At 40.5% G+C, this 24612-nt stretch overlaps 1 protein-coding gene across 3 annotated transcripts in view; it reads right to left on the bottom strand.

Moving 5' to 3' along the window:
- LOC149314349 (tetraspanin-4) overlaps positions 1 to 24612 on the bottom strand; it is a 771146-nt gene that overhangs the window by 652307 nt on the left and 94227 nt on the right. The window contains exon 1 of one of the 3 annotated variants that reach the window (XM_089520922.1): positions 18113 to 18157. The exons of the other annotated variants lie outside the window; for them this stretch is intronic. The gene's annotated coding sequence lies outside the window, so the exon portion shown is untranslated. Of the gene's footprint in view, positions 1 to 18112; positions 18158 to 24612 lie in introns of those variants that run through there. 3 annotated transcript variants of the gene reach the window in all.

Here is a 24612-nt window from a genome sequence, read left to right as displayed (position 1 = left end):
TTTTGCCTATTAGGAGCCCATAGTGTTAATTTTGTGTAAAAGAGTTGTTTAACACTTATTAATCTGCTCTTCTTTTCTTGTGGTGTAGGAAGCTATCCCTATTCTTCCCATGTTATTTCTGTCTCTAGTACCAAACTTTCTATTAAAGAAGTAATTCCCAGGAACAGATCTAATAGTTAACTGAGGTATACCTGTAGTCCATACATAAAACAGTAGCAATAGATGTGATGGTTGGTTAGGCATGAATCTGTAACTGGAGGAAGACAGATGATCATGGTCTTAACAAGCTTTCAATAAACCAAAGGCCAGCCCATTTCAACCTTTATTGTCTTCTTCAGTGGCAAATATTATAGTTCTTATAATCTTCCAGCTCTTCCCAATACACCAAACTAAACACATTGGTATAAAATTCATCACCACAAAATAAGAATAAGCATATTTCTTGCCTTGATTGCCCACCAGCACCCCACATATACTTGCACTGCAATTCCCAGAAGCCCTAGCCAGCAGAATCAGATGTTGGGAGATGCAGCCCAACACCATCTGGAGGGCCACCTGATGAGGTCTACAGTGATTCTCAAAATGAGTTTGAAAGCCTGGATTGTATAGAAAATTAACTAAGGAAGGTTTGAGGAAGGAAAACAGATTACTATCACCACTCATATTTTTATAGGGATGGTGGCTAGCCCTCTGAAAATCATTTTAGAGGCACAGGAGGCATTGAGGCAGGATAACAGGATGGCCAATATTCCACATGAACTTCCTTAATTTACTTCAAGATCTAATTCACAGGACTTTTTGATCTTATATTTAACAACTCATCCTACCAGACAGAAGACTTTATTACTGTAGAGGCAGTTTTGGCTGCAGAATCCACACAGAGATCTGCAATGTAAGTGCTTGTCACCTAAAGAGTTTTAAACAACGTCTCAAAGTTTCAGCCACCCACCATAGCGTTTTGTTGTTGCTTTTTTTGAACAGCAAAAAACAGTTGGCTCAAATATTGTCCAAACAAATCTACTGCATGTTTCTATTGCAGTACTTTTTAGTCTCATAAAATGTAAGATATCGCTAACAAAACTAACAGGCCTTTGGCAATGAACCAATCCTATTAACAAATACTGTATACTAAAATATCACCATTCACTATAAGGTGTTTGTTTTATGCTTCAAAAAATGTTAATGGAAATAATAAAGATTTCTTTTCCTACTCTAGAAGCTGGAAGTAATTCAATTGAAAGGAAAAGGACTAGTTGTTGGTTTAAAAATCAATATTTAATTATTATTTCATAAAAGCTAATAATTCTGCATCATAAACCAACAAAACAGTTACTTAAAAGAAAATAATCATCTCAAAAACTGAGGAAAAGATGCAGTAAGAAACACAGAAACTTCCTAACTTCTTATGTTTGATTTCTATGGTTCCTGTTATTTTATACAAGCTGATTATTACAATAAATTCAGGTTCACAGCACAGTTCTAAACACAGAGTCTCCTATGGCAAGAAAGCACAGATGAATGCTGTAAATTGTAGGAGACAGGGAGTGGTTGGGAAATGACTCTTGCTTGCAGCTATGTTATTTAATTCTATTTTAGTCTTTGTATGCTTGAAAATATAATATCAGTTTACAACGAAAGGCTTACTTATGGAGCACATTAAATATTTTGAGGGGAGGAGCCATCCATATCATGGGAGCTCTTGTCTGTTGGTTGCTCTTTGAAAGCCAAATTGAAAAAGAATTATTGACAATATCATATATTATCTTATGAGGGCCTATTTACACACACACACACAGAGACAGAGATCTTGCATGTTGCCCCACAATGCTTTAGTCTAGAAAATCAAAATAGGAGACCTGATCCCCTCCAGATATTTTGAAGTATAATAACTATTATCTCTGGCCCCTGGTTGAGCTTATGGAAACTGATGAGTACAATGGCTGGAGGGCACCAGGCTGCCTATCCTTATATCCTCAAGACAGAAGAAAGTGTAAGCATTTTTAAAAGCTTTGCACATTATAGAACAACCATGGAACACTGGCCACCATGTCTTTTAGGTAATGTTTAAATCAAATCTGTCAATACAGGATGCTGTGTAAAGGTTTCAGAACTTACACTTCAGCTACTCTGCCACCACAACAGGATCTATCAATTTTATAGCATCTCTGCTTTTTGCCCCTGATGTGGAACATGAGTGTCACACATGAGTGACCACATTGCAGAAAACATCCTTTAATAGCACTGGAAAGCATGAGCAGTTGGTCATAAGAGACATTGATGTCATCCTCCTCCTGCAGCTGGTTTTTAAATAAATTCAATTCATGCCACCTGTGTCTTTGACCATGGGAATTTTTCCAGTTTCTTAAAGGTAGTAAGGCAAGGGTACTCTTATTTTATTTTGGAAAAGTTGTAGTTTTGGGCTACAGCTCCCAGACTCCTTCAACTAGGCTGGAGGATTCTGGGAGCTTCAGTCCAAAAATACCTTTTCCAAGTTCTGATTCACTCCTTGGGACTGCAGTCTTCATAGTGTGATATGGGAAGTCTGTGTCTACTCCACCAGCCCCTGGCATGGTGTAGAAACTGCTGTCTTTCCTGGCCAGTGGCCTTTAGTTCACCTGGTTTGCTGTTATCAATGCTGACTTACAGTGACTCCCCAGCGCTTAAGACAGGGGCATTTTCCAGCCTTGTTTGGTGATGCTAGTGATTGAACTTAAAGCCTTCTGCATGCAAAGCATGCACTGCCTATACCACTGAGTTATTCCCCTTAATGCCTTCAAAGTCCAGGTCAGTGTACATGTACTCAAAGTTCATTTCCCTGAGCTCAGTGAAGGATTAACATTCTAGAGACAATCCCCAGTCTAGCTCAAAGAAAGAACCAGAGACTTAAGTGGCAGCCTTCTGAAAACATGGCATGCACTTACCTAAAAGGTCTATGGTCTTAAATGCAGCAGCCGCCACACCACTAAAAGGTATGGAGAGAAATGAGGTAACAAAGCGAACAGAAGAGAGGCAAAGTGAGCAAGCAATGCAAATTCATTAATGTTTTTATGACCCATTCTACATGAGCTCGTGGTGGTTTATAACAAAGTTAACAGCCCAGTTCAATATAAAAACATACCTATACTATAAAAGCCCATAACGCCAGTCAAATGGTTCATAAAAATCAATTAAATGTCAACTAGCTGGGTAAGCAGAAATGCTTTGCAGCATTTCCTAAATGTTAATATACTTGGGCTGTGGTATGAAACCTTTCACTATTAGTAGCATCTGGCAACTTCTATACACCATGCCATTTTCCCAGGCCTGGCACCAGTGGTCAGCATGGTTGGGCAACTGCTGAGGGCCCGATGGTTCAAAATGGCCCTTCAAAAGCTTACAGTCAGTTGGTGAACACTGGGTCTCTCCTTCCTGGTCCTCATTCTCCTGCCTACTTTACTCCTGTGCACTTTCACCCATCACTCATCTCCAACACATAATGCACAATATGTAGTCTCCCATGACATCATTTCACATTGAAAGCCAAGCAGATGCTCATCTCCCAATAAGTTATATGACCTAAAGTGCAACACCTGGATTAATAGCAAGTGGGATGCCAATAAAAGAACAGAATCATAAATCATCCAATGAACATGTCTGGTCTGGAGTAAGGTTGCTGCTCTCAGTCACTTGCTGCCTCCACCACTAGATGTGTTTATTCTGGGTGTGAAACATTTGCTCAGCTTCATAGTGGCTGGATAGCACATTAGCTTCTCCAAGATATAGCACACTAGTATTACTGGGCATTATACATGGGGGAAACCTAATCTCTGGGGCTGTATTACACATTGCAGGCCCAAGTAGCATCAGCACTGGTCCCATTCTGGCACTAGGTTAAAACACTGCTTCAGATATAAGCTCATCTTTGTGGAGACTCCAACCCCATAAATGACTAAGTAAATAACTAAGTAAACTTCGGCCCAGCTTTTGGACTTGGATAATTGAGGGATCACCTCTCCTTGCAAACAGCTGTTTAATCATGAAGACCTGTCACAAAAGGAGAGCTCTGTGTCACATTACTAGGAATAGAACATCATGTGGAGAGATGGGAAAGGGCAGGTAGGACTACCTGCAGGGGGATTTTCTATAGTTTCTTGTGGGTTTTTCGGGCTATGTGGTCATGTTCTAGAAGAGTTTATTCCTGATGTTTCGCCAGCATCTATGGCTGGTATCTGCAGAGAATGTTGGCATAGAAGAGAACTGGAGATATATATATATATATATATATATATATATATATATATATAGTGTGTGTGTGTGTGTGTGTGACCCTGAATAGAGAGAAATTTCATGTTAATCTGTATATTATTCTGTTGTTGATGGCAGGGCCTCAGGGTGCGAGGATATGCAAAGAGGATTAGTGTCTGTTAATTCACAATAGAAAAAGAAAAAGGAGGAACACTGCCATTCTTGGATGTCTTAGTCATCCACAAACCGAATCAATGTTTGGGCCACACACTGTACAGAAAACCTACACACACAGACAAATACCTGCATAAGAACTCCAACCATCACCCAGGACAAAAAAGAAGCACAGTCAAAACACTGGTAGACTGGGCAAAACAAATCTGTGAACCCAACTTCTTGGAAGATGAATTGAACCACCTAGACTGGGTTCTACAGGCTAATGGTTTATTCCAGCTCAGACATCAGAAGGGCTGCCAGACCCAGAAAAACACAGAGGAGTGAAGACAAGCAACCACCCAAAGGGAAGGTATTTTTGCCATACATCAAAGGAGTCACAGACAGAATAGGGAAACTGGTGAGGAAACACAACCTCCAAATGGTTTACAAACCAACCAAGAAAATCCAGCAAATGCTTCACTCAGCGAAGGACAAAAGAGACCCTCTCACAGCCGCAGGAGTTTACTGCATACCATGCAGCTGTGGACAAGTCTACATTGGGACCACCAAACGCAGTGTACAAACATGAATCAAGGAACATGGGAGATGCTGCAGACTGAGTCAGCCAGAAAAATCAGCAGTAGCAGAACATGTTATAAACCTAACCATCCTGGGCATAAAATACTGTTTGATAACACTGAAATTCTGGACCATGCCAACAACTATCAGGTCAGAATACACAGGAAAGCCATTGAAATCCATAAACATCTGGATAATTTCAACCAGAAAGAAGAAACCCTTAAAGTGAACAAAGTTTGGCTACCAGTCCTGAAAAACAGCAGTGAAGACTCAGCAAATGCAAATGAGAAACCAGATAGGTTCAGATATTAATCACCAATTAGCAGACACTAATCCTCTTTGCATATCCTCCCACCCTGAGGCCCTGCCATCAACAACAGAACAATACACAGATTAACATGAAATTTCTCCCTACCCAGAGTCACATAGTATATATATATCCAGCTCTCTTCTATGCCAACATTCTCTACAGATGCCAGCCACAGATGCTGGCGAAACAGCAGGAATAAACTCTTCTAGAACATGGCCACATGGCCCAAAAAACCCAGAACAAACTATGGATGCCAGCCATGAAAGCCTTCGACTTCACAGGGGAATTCTGTCTTCGAACGCCTGACTCATTTAAGTAACGGGTAAAACATTTATTCAGGCAGATGGAAATACTTTTAATTATACAAATAAATAAACACATCCAGTGGCCAGGAAAATGAGTGACTGGTGTTGGCAAGCAGAAACCATCATAGTTTTGAAGATATCAAGGTAACAGGGCTATGTCAGCAAGATTAACAGCACATACCATTCAGCTGTCCTGATTTTGCAAGAACAATTCCAATTAATCCTCTGTCCTCCCACTTTTTCAGCTGCTTTTAAATGACCCTGATTCATTCCTCCTCCTCCCACTTCCCTCCTTTGTTCTCAACTTATTTCAGTTACTGCAAACTGAGTTCCAAGTGTACATGTTCTTTGCAATCAATTAATTCTGCAAGGGGAGAAGAAAGGGTGGAATCTTTGCCTTTCCTGTAGACTCAAGCAAAAACAAACTGCTGCAGCCTCTCTCAACTTGTGTGTTTTTCCTCACTAATAACTTCTGCTATCCTGACCACACTCCAATGTAGCTTGGCCATGTGTGTTCTGGTTTTCATCTGAGAAATGTTGGAGGGTATGGCAGCAATCCCTTTTGAGCATCTGAGCTCTCAGCTTGTCAACTTCTGATTCCAGTCCTGGGAAGAGCATTCTATGTAGGACATCAGCACATGTGATTTTGACTGAACTGTGGTCCTGTCCCACAGAAGGGCAACCACAGATGGTCCACGTGGATCTTCTCAGACCATTGTTCTTCTCCAATACCCCCAAGCATGTTCATCAAGTTCTTCTAACATCAATTACAGTAAATGGATGCTGCTTCCTAGCAACCCCAAGACCAAATTATTAAAAACCTCCTGTCCATGTGAGAAGACTGGACTGGGAAGCTCTTCAATCTACTGGCAACATCACACTGGAGCAAAAACTAGCTTACAACTTCCTCTGTTCCTATCTCTTGTTGTCATGACAACCAGAGAGACTTTCCAAGGAGTAGTAGACAAAGACGGAGTGATAAGCAGACTCACAGCAGTGAACTGCACCAGCACTTTACAGAAGCCAATGAATGTTTTGTTTCAGGCCAGTTATATTAGAAATCATGGTGAACAAAAAAGCTTCCCAAAACAAAAGGTAATGCAATAATCCTTGCCATGCTTTCCATTTGGCAACTCCATACATGCCAGGCCAGTCTTTCTGAATACCGAGTTGGGAACAGCCTTCAAACTGATGGCCATCCAGCTTCTGTTTAAAGACCTCCGCTACACTTCCTGTAGTTTGAATCCATTGCTCCACATCCTACTCTCTGAAGCAGCAGAAAACAACTTTATTCCTTCTTCAATATGACATACTTTCAAATATTTAAACATGGTGATCATATCACCTCTTAACCTCCCCTTCTCCAGGCTAAACCTACCCAACTCCCTAAGCTGCCCTCCATAAGGCATGGTTTCCAGAGCTTTTATCATTTTGGTCTCCATCCCCTGGATATGTTCCAGTTTGTCAACATCCTTCTTGAATTGTGGTGCCCAGAACTGGACACAATATTCCAGGTGAGGTCTGACCAAAACAAAATCGAGTGGCACCATTACTTCCCTCGAGCTCAACATAATACTCCTATTGCTGCAGCCTAGAATTGCATTTGCTTTTTAAGCTGCTGCATCACACTGTTTATTTTTATTGCTATTGCCAGAAAATTTTCTTAATATTTAGAAAATCAGAAAATATAAAACAAACCACATTTTCCACATAAAAGAAAAATGCAGGCTAGAAAGACCACAGGGATTCTTGTCCTTCCTACACCACCACTAACAACCTGGACTTCTTTACTATTTTCTAAGGGCAGATACAACTTTAGCACCAAGCCCCCAGGTAAGATCAAAAGCTTGGCTTCAAATTGAACCATGAAGACTCTTTTTCAGACAACGGGTATGTTACTTTCACCTTTTATTTATTTATTTGCTGTTTTGCTCCTGGATATACCACTTTTTTCTCTTTCTTGCTGTGATTTCCTTCATTGGTTACTGGCAATGGAAAAAGGCAGGTCAGGTCATTTCTTACAAAAATGATTGGACAGAAGAACATGGCTTGCACATTTTGCAACACATCTCAGTTTCACTAGGTTATGGACTTCCTTTTTTAAATAAAAAACAATGATGGCAAAGCAAGCCATGAAATCATGGCTAGAACTTATAAAACACACATACACACCAGCTAACTGGGTCATGGAGCAATGCTATGGAGGAAGTACATATTCAGATATTCCATATCCAATTTGTTTCCAGCTTTATAAGTCAAAAGCACCAGGAGGATTGGGTGTCACAATAACTATGCTAATATGGGGTGACCACAAGTGTACGTCATATTCCAAATGTTAAACTTCTTTAAAAGTGCCATGATCCCTGCCAGTTTAGTATACCTTGAGGGTCAGTGAATGAATTATTCTCCACCTCCCAGACCACCCTCCTACGATCTCTCATAGTCTCATTTTCCCCAACAGCTCGATAGTTCTCACTTCATTTCTCTCATGGGTTCGAAGGGTAGTATTAGAAATGTGTATAACTTATTATTTCTCATGCAGGCTTTTGAGAAAAAAGAGCTTTGTGAGTGTTATTAATCAAACTGAAGGAGGCTTGAAAACAAACACACATTAGTAACAGGTCTCTCGAGGAAAAAAACAGAGTCGACAGTTGACTCCGGCTGTGGTACAATTTGCTGCCCACGAGAGAATGGAAATAAGCTTTCTAACAACTGGTAAGCATAGTAAGTGGAAAGATCTGGACATCTATTGATCTAAATCTTCATCAGACATAAACACAGAGAGAGACCCAGCTTTCTCAGGTGAGTTGAAAAACAAACAGCAAAAGAGAGACAATTCTTTGCTAAACCCAAGTTCCTCTCACACTGCTAAGGCAACTAGATAGAAAGGGAGCACAAAAACATTTGTATATTCAGACAGCTAGAAAAAGGAACCGTATTTATAGAAAGCCATAAACAGTGTGGTGTGCTAAAAGAGATAAATCATTTGGATAAATTGACATTTTAAAGCATTTGGGTGGCCATATATTTTGTCTTTTCACATATTACACGTTTTCTCAACATGGTAAGCAGTTTCATGTACGAAAAACAATGAATCCATGTGTAAGATGGCCTCAGAGGGAAATATGAACTCCAGAACCTGATCCCCTTCCCCACAATCATTCCCTTCTCCTTTTATGTTTTGTCTTCTTAGATTGTAAGCCTGAGGGCAGGGAACCGTCTAATCAAAAGATTGTATGCACAGTGCTGTGTAAATTTACAGCGCTATATAAATAAAGCGTAATAATAATAATAATAATAATAAGATGGCTGTGACATCCAATGAGCCTCAGAGCCAGCACTATTTTGGCCAACAAACTGGACACATAAATAGGGTTACTGTTCCACATCAAAATGGCAAGATACTACAAACAGAAAAGGCTACAGGACAGGATGTCCTTGGAATTTATCAGACAGAGAAAGAGGGTTGGAAATGTATAAACTGTCTTCCTGACTCTACTTCAACTGGTTAAAAAAGATTCACTGTCTATTTGAAAACACTCCAACAACAATCACACATTTAAGGATGGAAGTTCAGAAGCAAACTATATATTATATAGGACAGCACTGATAATGTCTACTAACACTTTTTAACTGAAATATGTGAAAAGGGGCAGGAATTAGTGGTAATTTCAGCAGAGCAGTGGTGGGGAAAGGGGTCTTTAATCCTTTTCCTGTGATATTTTCTCATCAATATCATGCACACATTGACATATCCCATACACTGTTTGTTTTGAAACGAGGAGGGACTGTAAATAGTTTCCTACCTGGGACCAACAGTAACTAGGAGGTGTGTACATACAGTGGGCCCTTGGCATCCACTGGGGTTTGGTTCCAGGACTCCCCATGGATACCAAAATCCATGGATGTTTGTCCCATTAAATATAATGGCATGGTAAAATGGTGCCCCTTACATAAAAACAAGGCTTGCTTTTTAGAATTTATGTATTTCTTTAATATTTTCAAACCATTGATGGTGAATCTGTAGATAAAAGAATCTGTAGATATGGAGGGTCAACTGCACATAATTTTTAATCTGAAAGCCACACATGGCTGAAGACCCACCCTTTCCCCTAGCCATTAGGCCAAAGAAAATGCCAAGCCTGTTTGTCTGTTTCATTTCTATGCCGCCTTTCTCCCGGAAAGGAACCCAAGGTGGCTCACAAGATAAAAACATTTTTTAAAACTTTACAATAAAAATTTAAAAACAAACCATCTAGTTTAAAACAGTATAAAGTTAACACATAAACATAACAAAAGTTAAAAACATAACTAAACATAACATTAACAGAATGCTGGAAACAGAAATGCCTGGGATCCTATTTGGCCAGCACTTTTGGTCTTATGACATCTCCAGACTGAAGTTCTAAAATACAACCTTATACAAGTTTGATCAGGAGCAATAACCTAAGGGTAGGAGTTGCTTAATTATAATATGTATACACAGTCCAAGGGTTTTTTTTAAAAAAAATGTTTCTTAAAATCTGTTTAAGCTTCTCACTTCTGTAGGAGCTATCAATGGGGGGGGGGGGGAAATCTCATCTTTAAAAAACACTTGTTTTTTTTAAAGTTTTTGCTACTTGGACATGCTATATTTGAAGAGATTCCACAGTGCCATATGCAATGGCTGTGAAAATAATATTATTGGTGATGGGATTTGGCTAGCCAGTCCTGCAAAGCTTCTTTGGAAAGCTACATTAGATGGATATCCCAAGTTGGATGGGTTTGTTACCAATAAAAATGTAATCATGCAAATTTACTCACAAGATGAGTAGTCTCTGGCCCCATTCATACTGGTCTAAAAGACCTGGAAGGAACTGGGCTGATCCGGATGCCCCTCCCCCGAATCGCTCCGTTAGCAAGTGCCCACTACAAATTTGAAATCGAATGCATTTTGACCTGCAAATTAGAAATCGAATGCATTCTGTGTCTGCTGGCGAGGTGGCTGCTGCCAATCAAGCTATCGTCATGGTGACGTTTGCAGGGCATCGGGGAAAGTGTCCTCCCTTTTTAAAGAGCCAGGCACAGGGGTTTCAGCGGCTGAAGCAGGGAGAGAGATGCCTCTCTCTCTCTCTCTCTTTTTATAAACCTGTGGGCTTTTGGGTCAGATCTGCCCCTGTCCCAGGCAAAGGATGGGATTGCCATGCATTTTTTTTATGCTTTTAAAAGCAACATTAGCGTTCCCTTTGCTTCCCTTGCTGTATCTGCTCAAGAAGACAAACCATGCGCATATTCGCTCCAAAAAAATTGTTAAAAATGTAACATTGATTGTTTGCAACATTTGTAGCTTCCCCCTCTGCAGAAGCAAGGAGATCCAAGGATATAAAGTGCAAGCCCAGCTCCATCTGCCTCTGGAATACAAACATAATGTATTCAATGCGCATATTTGCTCCAAAAAAATTGTTAAAAATGTAACATTGATTGTTTGCAACATTTGTAGCTTCCCCCTCTGCAGAAGGCAAGGAGATCCAAGGATATAAAGTGCAAGCCCAGCTCCATCTGCCTCTGGAATACAAACATAATGTATTCAATGCGCATATTTGCTCCAAAAAAAATTGTTAAAAATGTAACATTGATTGTTTGCAACATTTGTAGCTTCCCCCTCTGCAGAAGGCAAGGAGATCCAAGGATATAAAGTGCAAGCCCAGCTCCATCTGCCTCTGGAATACAAACATAATGTATTCAATGCGCATATTTGCTCCAAAAAAATTGTTAAAAATGTAACATTGATTGTTTGCAACATTTGTAGCTTCCCCCTCTGCAGAAGGCAAGGAGATCCAAGGATATAAAGTGCAAGCCCGGCTCCATCTGCCTCTGGAATACAAACAATGCGCATATTTGCTCCAAAAAATTGTTTGAATTTGAAAAGGGGGGGGGGTTTGCCTGACATGAGCTCCGTTCGTGACCTGAATTTTTTCCTCCTGCAAGGGAAGGAATGCCCAGTGACAGAGGGCTTTGGGCAGGGGATGCAGGGAAAAGAGGCTCCTAAAGAATGCCTTCCCTTGCTCCCTTCTTCCCAGGGCTCTTTCCTCCTCCCCCTCCCCTCCGATGAGGGGAGGAAATGCCTTGCCCTTTGCCCACCCTCTGACCTAAATCCCTCCCTCAATTTGCCTCGATCGTGATCGAGGCCAAGTTCTCATTCCCAGGACCCGGGGTTTTCCAAAAGAAACGGTATTTGCGCCGATTTCAAAAACACCGCGCTAGGGGCCATTTAACACGGAACGGGTGTGCAAGCCCCGGATTCGCTTGTGTGAGATTCGGGGTGAGTAGGAACTTCACGTGATTGAATCGGTTTCAGAACCGATTTTTTTTGTAATGTGAATGGGCCCTCTGTTTGAGGGAGGTAAAAGGTCTGCTGAACAATAAGATCAGGATTCAAAACTATGCAGCTTTGCTGACATCATTTTATCTTCAATGGGAGTGGACAGTCTGCAGCTCCTTAGAGCAAGCACACTTCCAGTTCCTACTCACCCCTTCTTTCCCTGAGGCTGCTGTGTGTGTGTGCCTTCAAGTCACCAGTCAACTTATGATGACCCCATGAATTTCACAGGGTTTTCTTAGGCAGTTCCCTCCTCTGAAATATAGTCAACCACACCTGGTATTCATTGGTGGTCTCGCATCCAAGTACTTACTGGAGCTAACCCTGCTTACCTTCCAAGATCAGACAGGATCTGGCACCTTTAGGATGTTTAGGCTGCTAGCAGTGAGAAAATTATTATTTTATCAGGATTGCTAGAGGAGGTGGTAGAGATGAGGTTTTTCATTCCTTCATGGAGAGATCTTCATACAAATTGCTCTTTTCCTGCTTGAGGAGTGGAGTTTGAAGGCTCTTTAATTCCTTCCAAGAAAAAAGATGATCACTGCTTGCGCTCTCTCTCTCTCTCTCTCTCTCTCTCTCTCTCTCTCTGTGTGTGTGTGTGTGTGTTAGGGACATTAAATCACACATTTTTCTCATCCTCCAGCAAGTAAGCCCTGCAGAAAGACTGTCAACCACCATAAGATTTCTCATGCCTGTGTTAACACCCAAAAGGCCAGCACTTTGTTTTGTTTTTCATGCAGCAACAACAACAAAAAAGTTTTTTTTCCACCACGTAAATTATAACTCTTTCAAACAAAAAAAGCATGGTGGAAGTTTCACCAAAAAGTTACAAAGTGTGTGGAAAAAACATTTAAAAGATACACAAACTCTCCTGAGTCCCTTCTTCAGCATCCTCTGTGGCAAGAACCTCCTCTAGGTTCAGATCCTGGCCCATGACATTTTCCATCAAAGAAAAGAAAAAGTAGTTTTTAACATAGCTCTTCTCCAACTTTGACTTTCATAGGATCTTCCTTTGGTTTGTCAGCATGCCATCTACATGCCCATAAACAAAGGCTCTCTTATGTTATCACTCTACTAACATTCTATCAGTTCCATTTAACTTATTAGGAAATTACTACCATTTCTGGTATAACAGCTCCAGTTAAACAAAGTCATAGGCTGCTTATGCAACAAAAAAACAAAAGATGATGGATCTGACTTGTAAAGCAAAAGGACCAGCCTTTCTTACATGAAATAATAACAAGAAAAATGATCAGCACAGATAATGCTCATGTACATTATTTTTTGCATTGCTTCCTTACATATTCAGCACAATGAGCCAAGGGGGCAATAAACCCCCACCTTTATTTAGAGCACATGAATATTCATGAAATACTATGCGATCTTTCAAGTCATGCTAAAAGCTTTTTCTCAGACTAAATGAGTGTGTGTATATATATATATATATATATATATATATGGTAAAAGAGTGCATTTTGCCTGTCCAGTCAATTTAGACCAAGTGCAAGAAATGAGAAGGGAAGGGACTAGGAACCAACTCAATTACACAGATTCTAGCATCACTAAGTAACTACTAAGGCTTGTTCATATTGAGCTTAATTTCATTATGCATTACTGTATTTTAAGATTAATAATCATTCAAATATATTTACCTAAACTTGAACAGCCACTGATCAAGAAAGGTAAACACAAAAGTATTGTAGCTTGCAGCAGAGCGGCAGCTAGGACATATTGAGCTGTCCACTAGCCTTTTTGCAAAAACAAGAACATTCTTTCATCAATGACTTGCTTCCAATAATTCAAGCAGTCTTTTAAAGAAAATAAAAGACAGCCAATAGATTTCAGCAACTGTAATAACCCCTATTAATCAATATGGATGCATACTGAGACTACACTCAAAGCAAGGTATTTGGTATGAACAAAGGCCTGAAAAACACTTGAGAAGGGAGTCATGTTTTACAATGTGAGGACACTGACATATGTGCAGGTGGTGCTTTTCTCCCCACAACAGATACTAATAAAGACACCATGATCAATCATTACCTGAGCCTGGACAACACCTTCCTTTTGCTTTTTAAGTGATACATTTAATCACAAGTATAGTACATGTTTCTACAGATAAAGATCATAACAACAATGTCCTGTGTGGTTAGGAGCCTTCTATGCTCTACCCAACAAGAAGGGAATGCTGTGAACTCAACATCCCACTGTGAAGAATTTGCACAGCACTTCACAGGTGAAATCCCTCAGATGTATTCTGACTTGGAGGCTCTACTCTAGTTGAAATAGGCACAGTAGATGTAATCTTGGCTCCTGCTTGCCTGTGTTACTGAACATGTTTCAGTTTCTGCAGCCTGAGGAGGTAGACAGAATCCTTGGAGAAGTGGGTCCAGATCTTTCCAAGCTTAGTAAAACAACCAGAAGGCAACTAAGATACAGGCAGTGGTTAATGCCTCATAGTGGCAAGACAGGTTCAAGTCATGTCTAAAAGAGGCTATGTGGCTATTACTGCAAAAACACTCCCTGAACTCCATCCTATTAGAGAATGAGTGGTCAGTGTCCAATATCCCATTCTTGAACAAAATTCTAGAGCTTCTGCTGGCCTCCCAGCTCCAGAGATTCCTGGATGTACACATTCTCTAGCTCCATTGGATTCAGGCCTGGTTATGGACTGGAGACAGCTGTACATTCCTTGATGGATGATCTAGACCAGGAACTGAGCATGACAATTGTGCCCCTATTGGTTCTGCTGGACTTCTGAGTGGCCTTCATATCATTGCCTATAGTATATTTCTTGGTCACCTCTCTGAAATGGGACTTAGACATACTGTTCATTATCCTGGCAGTTGCCTCCTAAGGCCCTGAGAGCTCAGTTCTGGTCTGCAAGTTTTTCTAGCTATACATAAATGGAAAAGCTATGCAGAATTTGGGAATTCAGTGTCATTAGTATGCTGATGACACCAAACTCTATTTACCCTTTCCATCTAATTCCAGAGTCTATATGAGGACTAAGCCAGTGTCTAGTGCCAGTAATAGATTGGATGCAGACAAACAAATTGAAGCTTACCACAATCCAGAAAAGACAGAGGTGCTTCTGATCAATCAAGAGGCAGATCAGGGGATTTAGCCTGTGCTGGATGGGGTAATACTCTCACTCAAACTTCAAGTTCATAGCTTGGGTATATCCCTGTATGTCCAGATATCAGCTGCAGCCACATGTGCATTTGCAGAGGTAAAAGGAGAGTGTAACATGGACCTATTCATGGAAATGTGAAATGTAGCTACAATGTCACATACCCTTATTACATCCTGTTTTGATTATGGTATAGCACCCTAAGTGGTATTGACTTTGGAAACTGTCTGGAAATTTCAACGGATCCCAAATGCTATGATTAGAGTGCTGACATAGAACAGTTTGTTACCGCAGTATGTGCACCACATTTTAATCTTTATTGTTATGTCTTTTAAATGATTTTACAGTCAGCCCACCATATCCATTGATTCTGAATCCATGGATTCAAACATCCACAGCCCAATAGCAAGATTTACTGTGTAAAAGGGTGCAGGAAGTCTTTCTACACCTTGTGTATGTGAAAGAAAATACACCACAAAACTACTGTTTTTGGAAGGGGACCATACTATTTCGTAATGTGTTTATGTTTACATAAGCTTGAAAAGCACTGAGAAGTGTACAGCCTGAGGGCAAGCCACCCTTACTGCTGCAAGCAACAACCTTGTTCTAGAAAATGGCTAAAGATCAGCCTTCATGCTTCCAGAGCCAGATTAAAAGCAAGCTGCCCGTTCCTTGCATTTCTGCTGGATAAGTTAAACCTGTGTGGATACCACCATGTGGCACCATTGCTTTTCCATCTCCTGTCCAATGCATAAATAACTTTTGTCTTTTAAAAGAAATAGCCACAACAGTTGGACATCTACAAACAAATTTTACATCCCAAATTGCCTTCTTTGATTAGAGATCATGAAGATTTTCAAATATCACCTTTTGCTTGAACAATAAAGACAAAAACATCACTATAAACAACATCCCTGACTGTTCGTTCTCCCAGTGACTAAGATTAGATGCCAATTTAGATAGAAGCACAGGAAGACTGACAGTGTAATTTTGGCCAGCTCTGATATTTTATTAGGTTATAAAGGATTACCTATGCTCCACTTCTCAATTCATTTTAAGAAGATAACTACACTTTTGCCCTCTTTAAGTCCTGTGGACTATGTACTATCTTGGATTTACTTGTCAGTTTCACAGTGGAAGAAGTTTTGTGTCTTGAAAATCCAGGCCACACTAAATATCTTCTCAATCACCATCATGAGAAACAAGTGGGAAGGGGCTGCCAAGAAAAATAGCCCATGTATTTAAAAATAAAAGTTTTGTGAAGTCGAAGGCTTTTATGGCTGGTATCCATGGTTTTTTGTGGGTTTTTCAAGCTATGTGGCCATGTTCTAGAAGAGTTTATTCCTGGCGTTTTGCCAGGATCTGTGGCTTGCATCTTCAGAGAATGCCTACCTAGAAAAGAGTGGGTATATACTGTATATACTGTGTGATCCCTCTTCCTTACACAGGGTCACACAGTGTGTGTGTGTGTGTGTGTGTGTGTGTGTGTGTGTGTGTGTGCGCACCCACTCTTTTCTAGGCTGACATTCTCTGAAGATGTCAGCCACAGATGCTGGCGAAACGTCAGGAATAAACTCTTCTACAACATGGCGACATAGCCCGAAAACCCCACAAAAAAAACAATAAATATTTTGTTTAAAAAATACAAATGTATTATTTAAATTAATAATTGAAGACAGACCCTTTGCTAGTCCAGATCATAATTAATTAATTAATTAATTAATTGTCATTTTTATCCCACCTTTCCATCAGGATCGAGGCGTCTTACAAACAGAAATTCACATATTTCAAAATAATCCCATTATCCCCTCCCTCCCTTAAACACATAATCCCTACAAAACAATAATAATTAATATTTAAAACATTAAAATAATCATTAAAATAATTAGAGACAGGAATACGGGTTTCTTCACGATATTCAATATGATGGTTCATTTTAGTGGGTGATCAAGTTAGTTACTCAGGGGAAGGCCTGTCGGAAGAGATCTGTCTGGACAGCCTTTTTAAAGTTGTCAAGATTGGTGATATGATGGATCTCCTCCAACAGGCCATTCCATAATCTGGGAGCAGCCAATGAAAAGGTCCTCCAGGTAACTGCAGCCAGCCTGGTCTTTGTAGGCTGCAGTAAATTTTTCCCAGTGCGCGGGGTGGATTATACAGAAGAAGGCGATCCCGCAAATAAGTTGGACCCAGGCCATGAAGGGCTTTAAAGGTCATTACCAACATCCTGTACTGTTCCCGAAAACTAATGGGCAGCCAGTGGAGAGATTTTAAGATAGGTATTATGTGGTCAACTCTAGTTTTTCCGGTGTCTAATCTGGCCACCATATTTTGAACTAACTGAAGTTTCCAGACTAGGCACAAGGGTAGCCCCATGTAGAGCGCATTGCAGAAGTCGAGCCATGAGGTTACCAATGCATGTACCATGATTTCTGGGTTCCCTGGTTCCAGGAAAGGATGCAGTTGGCATATCAGCCAAAGCAGATAGCAAGTCTGTTTTTTTTAAAGAACAGCCTGTTTTTAAAAAAAAAAAAAAAACTTGTTTGTTTGTCTGTTTCTTAAAACATATTAGCATAACTCCAGAATTGTATTTTTTAAAAAAAAACACACACACATGCACAAAAATTAAAGACACGCTGTGTCGGACATCGGGCAGGGAGGCAAGGTTAAGGGTAGAAGGGTCAAGGGTAGAACAGTGCATGTGTGATCAACAACAGCTTAGTCACACTACTGAAGAGATGTGTGGTAGGGAGTGCTCCCAAACTGGTATGTATGCACTTCCTTCCATTAATTTGATCACAGCAAGAGGGGGGTTCTGTGATAATCTCCTTAATCATGCTACTCTCCTTCCTTGCCAATGTCAGCTTCTGAGGAACTAGACCAGGTTTATGAAAGTTTATGCTACAACCTCTTTCATCCAGTTCGCCTCAAACATTGCTACAAGATTATTTTGTATACTGTTATTTCAGACAAATTCGTCTGTCTCTGAATTCTAGCATCAGTTCTGATTGTCTTTGCCTTTGGCAGTGAGATAACAAACAACCCACCTTTCCAGAAACACTTGTCCTCTGGACCAGGGCCAAGACAGGAGAAGATAGCAATGGACTGGTCAGGAAGACTTGACTGCTCCTAGTATCCCGTTTTCTCCCACCAGGAACAGTTGAATTTCAAGCACGAAACACTCCAAGTATACAAGTGTCTCTGCTTCTGTCTGGAAATGTTGGAGGGTATATTAATGTCAACTGAATGGCAACACATAAAATATCACTGACAGAACTGTACAGTATGATTAATTGCAATCAGACTTTATCTCGCTGTCTCATGCCAACCCAAAGCACGACAGAACAGAAACAGTTACTCAACTTTGCCAGAACTCTTAAGAACATCCTCCCACACTGTACTCTGGATGTGTGTTTTTGAAACTGTACATATAATGCAATTGTACAAGGAAGTGCAAAAACTGACCAGCAAGCCAATAAGGTTGCTAGATCTTAACACACACACCCCGGCCCAGGTATTGTTGTTTTTCTTGTTCTTGTTCTGTACCTTTAAACAGTACGCAGTCACACAGAATTTAAGCTGGCAGGTTCCCCCCTCCCAACACTTTATTTACATGCCCCCCCCCCCAAAAAAGCTTCACTTCCTTAATAGAAGCACAACCAACCAGTAAAAAAAAAAAATAGTGATAACACTTGCAATTCTGCCCACAGGTTTTACCCACCCACCTGCCTAACAAGGCTGCAAATCTGGCAATCTGCTTGCCCAAAAGGAATAATTTCTCATCCTGAGCACTTTAATTGACTGCAAAGATGGGAAAATAGAAGGAAATCCTTTGGATTCTCTGTTTTGTACATTCCCTTAGGCAAACAATTTGGTCAATAGGATATTAAGAACTTTAAAAAAAAGAGTTCTTGTACCAGTAAACATAGATATTTTTCTTGCTCACAAATCTCCACACATACACTCTTTTAAAAAAAATCCAACTTGCTTCAGGACTCCATGTCTCATCATTCTTACCTTCGCAGCCATGCTTTGAGTCAGATGAGATACAATAAATCTTAAGAGTTTGATGAAATTTTAGATCATATCTTCTTGTAATAGATTTTCCATGTAAGCCAGGATTTTCAGCTGATCTTTCAAGTGAAAATCCTTAAGCCAGGCAGTTTTAAAATGTTATTAAAATGAGAAATGTGCCACTGCAGGAGTGGAATGTAAAGGAAATAAAATTCATTTTTTTGTAGTGCATGTAGATCCATCCATTTTAAGAACTGCAGTATAAAGAAACAACAGTTCCAAGCACTAAATGCTAACACTGGCTGATAATGTACTTGTTGAATGAGACAAAACCCTTCCTTCCTAGAATTTCTGACTGGCATATGAAATGAGTGCATGATAAGCTGATAATAATTAATAATTTCTTTGCTATTTTTATTTTATGCATTATGGTAATAACTAAGAAGCTAGCTGGCTAATTGGCACATGCTGCAATCCTGTGCATATTTATTACCCCCTATTGTGTTCACTGAGGTTTACTGCCACAGGACAGCAAGTATGTAATTAAGTTACCAGCCCAAGTGAATCAGCACTCCATGAAGTTGCTGTGGCCAAAACCCTTCAGGATATCTTTGTTTAAATAAGACTGTTTGATGCACATCAGAATGAAATCTTTTCTTGCTAGCTGACACATTTCAAATTGCTGTAACGTAAAATGTGACCATAAAGCAGGAGTGGGAATCATGCAGGCCACCATACACTTTTAGACTCTAACTCCCATCAGTCCTAGCCAAAACCACCAATGTTTTGAAATATTGGGAGATGTTATACTATATGATCAACATCCCTACCTTAAAGGCACAACCTGACAATTCCATTTAATAATGAGAAACATATTTTTAGGCATGGAACCACAGAGAATTAGTGGGAAGCCCTGCACAGTTTTTGGTACAGGTTTCAAACCAAAAGGGAAGTCTGAAACAACACTTCACAAGGACAGGACTACTGTATATTCTACAGAAGTCTAATGCTGTCTGTCTGTCTATCTGTCTGTCTTGTTTGTCTGTGTTTCTCTCTCTCTCTCTCTATCTCTCGCTCTCTCTCCAAATCTTCCATTTTCATGTGGCCAAAAAAGAAATTAAGAGAGAAAGCATTCACTTGTGTCCCATCTCCAAGATATCTCATTATACACATATATGTAAATATATTCAAAAATCTAAATAAATCTGAAATCTAAAGCACTTCTGATCCCCAGAATTTCAGATGAGAGAAATTCAGCCTGTACTACTGGGCAGTACAAGCAGAAGAGTCCTGCAATGAAGACCTCATTGGATGAATAAAGCTTTTGGGACAGTGCATATGAACTGAAAGAATACAAATTTCAAAGAGACATTAAAGGTTATAAAGAAAATAAGATACACAAGTGTATAATTGAAAAGCCATGGGTTAAGAGTGAAAGTCTCTTTGCTCCATATTCATTAATCTTACTGCAATAATAGTTAAGATAGAGAATAGATTCTGTTCTTTACATATTCTGGTTATACAAGTGATAATTCACATTGAGACAAGGACTGCAAGACAGGCTTCCTTAATCAGTATAGGCAGATTTTTTTTTTTTTTAGGATCAACTCAAGAGGACTTGGCAAAAGGGAGAATCCTAAGGAGTCTCAGATGATCCATAGAAGAAAAATATCCCAAAGAAATTAGTAGTAAATTTTTCTCAGTATACATTTACCAAATTAAAATTAAATTTGTTTTAATTAATTACACTTGTCCCTCCACACTTGCAGCTCTGACTTTTGTGGATTTAATTATTTGCAGATTTGATTAATGTGCTCTCTCCCTAGGAATCTTTAGGTCCTGCAGAGAAATTCTGCTGGAGGTTGACCACAGAGTTGCACTGGAGGATCTAAAGATTCCTAAAGAAAACACTTGCCTGGGCATTTCTAGGTCCTGCAACATGATTCTATGGTCAAATTATGGCAGATGTTGACCAGAAAGTTCTGCCGGAGGACCTAGAAATTCCTAGAGAGGTGTTCTGTGAGGTTAAAAAGTACTGTTTATTTATTTGTGTTTTCTTTCACTTTCATGGGGTCCTATGCCCCTAACCCCAGCAAATGTGGAGGGAGCAGTTTATTCTAATACAGTGGGCCCTTGGTGTCCACTGGGCACTCTCCATGGATACTGAAATCTGCAGATACTCAAATCCCATTAAATGTAATGGTGTGGTAAAATGGTATCTCTGATATAAAATGACAAAATCAAGGTTTGCCATTTGTAATTTATGTATTTTTAAAATATTTCAAGCCATGGATAGTTGAATTCGTGGATAAGGAATCCATGGATAAGGAGGGCCAACTGTATTTTAGACCACAGACTAGAACGTATATTAGTTTCCCAAAATAACTCTTTACAAATTTATACTGGATTAAAGCAGAATTTTGGACATGTTTGTTTTAATAAATAAATAATAAAAGCTTTATTTCTAGCCCGCCTTTCCAGAGATCAAGGCGGGTTACAGTGGTGAATTTTACAATCCAACAACACACAATTACAATAAAAACATTAATCACTAAATCACAAATACACAGTATAAAAATGACTATAACAATAACAATTCCAAGCTAGCCGGATGTAATATCAATATAACAACAGTTATAACAACGGTGAGGGGGAGAGGAATCACAACAAGGCTATTGGGGGTATGCCTGTTGGAAAAGATGTGTTTTCAACCTTCTTTTAAATTGGTCTAGGGAGGGGGTCAAGCGGAGCTCGTCGGGGAGCGAGTTCCAGAGCTTAGGGGCCGAGGTGGAAAAGGCCCTTTGTGTAGTGATGGCTCGTCTTGCATCTGGAACTCTTAAAAGATGTCTTTCACCCGATCTGAGAGTGCGGGGCGGATTATATGGAGAGAGGCGGTCCTCTAAGTACCCTGGGCCCAAGCCATTTAGGGCTTTATAGGTAACAACCAACACCTTGTATTGCGCCTGGAAGCGAATAGGCAGCCAGTATAGATCTTTAAGTACCGGTGTTATATGGCTGGCCCTGGAGGATCCAGTGACCAGTCTTGCTGCCATATTCTGAACCAATTGCAGCTTCCAGGTTTGGTACAAGGGTTGCCCCATGTAAAGCGCATTACAGAAATCCAAACGAGAGGTTACCAGAGCATGTACCACTGTTTCAAGGTCCCCCCGGACAAGGAAGGGTCGCAGCTGGCGTATCAACCGAAGCTGATAACAGGCGCTCCTGACCGTCGCATCCACCAGAGATGTGAGGTGGAGTGACGAGTCCAGGAGCACTCCCAGACTGCGAACAGAGTCCTTCAGGGGAAGAGTGACCCCGTCTAGGACAGGTGGACAAATCTCCAAACCCGGACCTGGGGAACCTATCACAAGTACTTCCATTTTCTCTGGATTCAGTCTGAGTCTGTTTTCCCTCATCCAGCCCATTACTGACTCCAGACAGGCATCTAGAGGAGAGATGCCTTCCCTGGTCACTGCATCAATCGGTGACACAGAGAAGACTATTTGGGTGTCATCAGCGTACTGATAACACCGCGCCCCGTGTCTCCGGATGATCTCTCCCAGCGGTTTCATGTAAATGTTGAATAGCATGGGAAACAGAATGGCTCCTTGAGGGACACCAGATGTAAGTGCCCTCTTATCGGAGCACACGTCTCCCAGCTGCACCATCTGGAACCTGCCCGAGAGGTAGGAACGGAACCACTGGAGCTCAGTGGCCCAATTCCTAACTCTCTCAGGCGGTCCAGAAGGATACCATGGTCGATGGTATCGAAAGCTGCCGAGATGTCCAAGAGCACTAACAGGGACACGCTACCCCTGTCCATGCCCAGACGAAGATCATCGACCAAGGCGACCATGGCAGTCTCAACCCCATAGCCCGCCCGGAACCCAGTTTGAAATGGGTCTAGATAATCAGTATCATCCAAGATCAATTTTAAGTTTTAAGTTGGAGATATGGTGGGCAGACACAGTGCCAGTGTGGGTAGTGGTTTGAGTGCTGGACAAGGACTTTGGATACTGGCATTCAAATCCCCATTCAACCAGGGAACCTAACTGTGTAACCTAGAAAAGTCACACACTCTCCACTTCAAAGGAAGGCAACGGTAAGCCCCTCTGAATAAATCTTGCTGACAAAGCCCAAGGAAAGAGCCACCATAAATCAGAGTTGTTTTGAAGGCACTTAACAGCAGCAGCAACAATGGTGCCCATCACAGGTGTTAAATTGTTTCATCCTAAACTGCAGGGCATAGGCAAATACTCACTGAACAAATTGTGCCAAGAAAACCTATGATAGGTTCACCTTGGAGTCATGATAGCCCACCACAACAACAAGCCTATATTTAATCACCCCTCTAGTAACCAACTGTTGAAAGTTTTCCAGAAACTGATCACCATGGAGATTCAGAAACCACAGCAGGATAGTGTGTGGATTTGATCCAATTTAAGAACCTGAGAGAAATACACCATAGATACCCTGAGGCTAAGGAAGGATGTTGGATATGGATGGAGAATTCGTTATTCAGGATAAGATGGAATATATTATGGACACACACTGACAGTTAAATAATACTGAATATTAGCAAGTATGCCCTTCAGACAGTACATTAGGTGTTTTTAACATGTGTATAGGGAATGGATTCGCAGACATTTCTAAACCTCTTTTGAACATAGACGTATGAAAGAATTCCACAATTTCATGTCCCTCCCAAACTACAAAAAGAAAATGCCCAGGACCAAGTCAACCAATTTCTGGCTGTGGATTTGTTTGGGAGCCACTACCTGCTTGTTCTTAAACCTCTGCATGGATTTTCATTGTAATTGGTAAGTGGCCATGGACGGGACATTGTTGTACATCAGCATAACTACAGATTGAATCTGTTGCCTTGGATCAACATATTGTCCCCTGATTCATTTTCTACATGCCTTAACTGAATTAGCATTAACGAGCTGGATTTTGTGCCCCAATTTCAAGGTTAATTCTTCTGTAGGATTTTAGAAAGAGCTATGAGATGCAGATTCACTCTAAAATTGACCAATATTTTTATGGGTACATGTGAATATACATTTCTATGAGGGCGTGCTGAAAAGGTATCAGCCTGACCAAAGAGAAAATGACCCAGAGCCAGGAAACATGCATAATATTCCACATATTCACTTCAAAATTCCATGCACTTGGCACATAGTTTCTTTTACTCTTCTCAAAAAACTTCTGAAGTCTGGTCACTGAAATTTCAAAAATTTCATTCCTTTCAACCTTTTTTTAAGGTTTGGAAACAGGAAATAGATGGAGCAAGATCTGTTGAATGGGGTAGCTAGTCTACGCACTCAAACCCAAAATTCTTCCAAAGGTCCATCGTCTTACCTGCCCTGTGAGCAGTTATATTGTCCTGTAAGAAGACAACACCTTTCTGCAACTTCCCTCTGCCTTTCCCATCAATGTCTCCTTTAATTGGCACAGCAAGTTAGAGTAGTATTCTGCATTAGCTGCTTGGTTCTTCTGAAGATAGTCAATCATCAAAATACCTTCTTTATTC

This window comes from Sceloporus occidentalis, unplaced genomic scaffold (assembly GCF_023333645.1).
Source record: "Sceloporus occidentalis isolate IW3139 unplaced genomic scaffold, rSceOcc1.0.p SCAF_4, whole genome shotgun sequence".
Lineage (NCBI taxonomy): Eukaryota > Metazoa > Chordata > Lepidosauria > Squamata > Phrynosomatidae > Sceloporus > Sceloporus occidentalis.
The sequence above is the reverse complement of the archived record's forward strand: the minus strand, read 5'-3'. Positions and strand labels throughout refer to the sequence as shown.